This window comes from Octopus bimaculoides, chromosome 23, assembly GCF_001194135.2.
Source record: "Octopus bimaculoides isolate UCB-OBI-ISO-001 chromosome 23, ASM119413v2, whole genome shotgun sequence".
Classification (NCBI taxonomy): domain Eukaryota; kingdom Metazoa; phylum Mollusca; class Cephalopoda; order Octopoda; family Octopodidae; genus Octopus; species Octopus bimaculoides.
This window is the reverse complement of record NC_069003.1, coordinates 4,120,145-4,123,223: the sequence shown is the minus strand read 5'-3', so window position 1 is coordinate 4,123,223 and position 3,079 is coordinate 4,120,145.

The following is a 3,079-nucleotide window of genomic DNA, read 5'->3' as shown; positions in this document are numbered from 1 at the left end:
ATATATTAAGGCGGTGAACTGGCAAAATCGTTAGAACGGTTCGTGTTATTTGTTCTGGTTCAATGAATTCTGACCTGAGCTCAATTTTTTCTGTGATAAAACTTACCTTTCAACCTTCTTCAGTAGCAAAGCACAAAAAGAAAGTTACGAATCCCGGTCAAATGATTCCCGGAACTGCAAATCTCCCTCATTACTCTTTTACATTATTTATTTTATTATTATTATTATTATTATTATTATTATTATTGTTGTTGTTGTTGTTATATGGTCGACTTTTGCTTTGCATTTGTACAAGTTGGCTCCAAGTCTCACCCAGAGACCTCAAGAGACAACAAGTTAGAAGTTCATGTTGGTGTTATGCCTTGGGTGTCATATATTTGTTTTTGCACAAAGTATTGTTCGAGAGAATGTTTAAGAAAACATAAGGAAATTATGCGTCTGTTTACAGATTTGAGATTACATAGAAAGTTTTTTACGTAGGATATGAACAGTTCCCATGAGCACTATCTTTTGAATTTCTGCTATTTTGGGGTTTCCTGGTATACGAGCTAGGTAGCAATCTGTCCCTTTTGCTATCATTCCTAAAGCTCTTATGACAACAGGTATTGTGTTAGTCTTGAAGTTTCACATTTTTCCAATTTCTATTTAAAGATCTTTATACTTTTTCAGTTTTTGGTAGGTCTTGACAGATACATTTATATCGATTGGGACAGTCATATCAATGAGGAGGCATGATTTTTGTCCGAAGTCTTTTAATATACTACGTATGTATGTATGTATGTATGTATGTATGTACATACGTACGTACGTATGTGTGCGTGTATGAATCTGTGTGTGTATGTGTGTGTATGTATGTATATACGTATGTATGTGCGCATATGTGTGTATGTACGTATATATGTGTATGTGTATGTGGGGATGTACGGGTGTGTATGTTTGTGTGTGTGTGAGTGTGAATATGTATGTATGTTCAGAACGTTATGCTTGTGAGCATTGCGTAGTATAATATGTGTGTTAGTAAAGCGGTAAGCTGGCAGAATCGTTAGCACGCCGGACAAAATGGTTGGCGGCATCTCTCTAATTGCTTTGATTTCAATTCCACCCAGATCGACTTTGCCTTTCAGCCTACCGAGATCGATTTAATTAATGCCACTCAAATACTGGGGTCGAGATGATCGACTTAACATAACACTACCACAAAATTGCTGGCCTTGCGACAAAATTTGAAATCGTATTATCAATGTTAACCTATGATTCTATGCAGTTTTGTCTTATTTCTTTTCCCCGTCTATTTTATAACTTAGAACGCATTTGATTCATGCAGTACATTTATTTTTTATGTATTTTAATAGCTGTGATGTTTCATATATTCATAATGTTATATTTGTTAGTATATTATTCTATGAGTCGGTCTATTTATTCATTGACTAGTTACAATATCTGAAACGTTGTTATGGTATCTCTATACGTTTTTATTTCAAACGTTTTTGATATAGAATTTGTAGAATAATGTTGTTTTGTAACTATTCTTTGTGCCTCTTGACATCTTTCAGTCTCTATACTATAACGATGATATTACTCAGCCGCATTGTATAATTATATAAATCGTATATTCATGTATTGCTATTAACTTGTTTTCTATTGTAATCATACAGAACCTCGCGAATGTAGGCTGTAGGTTAGAACCCCGAATTACTCCGTTTTTATTTTCAGATAACTTCTCTTACTGACTGTGAATGTGTGCTTTCGTTGAGCACGTCACCAATAATTTCTTCAGCTTGTTACCTGGTATGGAGGTATAAGGGGCAGTTATATTATTCTTAGTTTATTTTACACATTATTTGATATGCTCTCTCAAGGTGGTGAGCTGGTAGAATCGTTAGCACGCCGGAGGAAATGTTTAGCGGCATTTCTCCCGTTGCTACGTTCTGAGTTCAAGTGCCACCGAGCTCGACTTTAACTTTCATCCTTTCGGGGTCGATTAAATAAGTACCAGTTCTATATTTAAGAGATGAGAAATTATTTACATTATTTACATTTGACGGATATTTGTCCTCTTCTCGTTTGTTTTTAACACAACGTTTCGGCTGATATACCCTCCAGCCTTCATCAGGTGTCTTGGGGAAATTTAGAACCAGGGCATATGACGTAGTAGTTAAGAGCGCGGGATACTAACCCCAAGATTCCGAGTTCGATTCCAGTCAGTAACCTGAATAGTAATAATAATAATAATAATATATATATATATATATATATATATATATATATATATGCATACATATCTACATATATGTACATATATACATGTTTGTTTGTATGTATATACATACATACGCAGAGAATTTTGTACACATGACCGTATTGACACGCACACGCATTCACGCACACACACACACACACACACACACACACACACATCTGTAAGAGCAGCACTACCGATACACATCTCAATACGAAGCTCAATTTCAGAGTTTTGAAATTGTGTTTTCTTTGGGTACATTTTCCTAAATTTCCATATTCTTTCCGTGGATTGAATGGATTACAAAAGATTAAGTTATTAAGGTATTCATCTTCGAATGTTTTTAACATCATAATGAATATTCATCATATGTTCGTACACGGAAAAAGGCACACTCGTACACGTGCACACGAATATTTGCGCGCATAAGCATATCCAAATACATATGTATGTAATTAGGTTTTCATGTATACGTATGACATGCACAATGATGCACGTGTGGGTATATGAATGTACATGTGTATATATTATAACCGGCGTGTATATATAAGCCTTTACACATATACATTGATATATATTTGTGTCTGCTGACATAGATTATAGTTATGTATGTGTGCTCTTTAGGAATATTTAGGTTTTTGTGACATTAGTGCAGATAATTTAGCATCGTACATTTCAATGCAGCGTGTGATAAATCATGTAGATATTCGTGGATACTTACATACGTATATGCTTGTATGTGTAAAAGTGTGCATGTATATATATATATAATTTTGTATATGTATGCATATATATATATATATATATATATATATATATATATATATATATATATATATA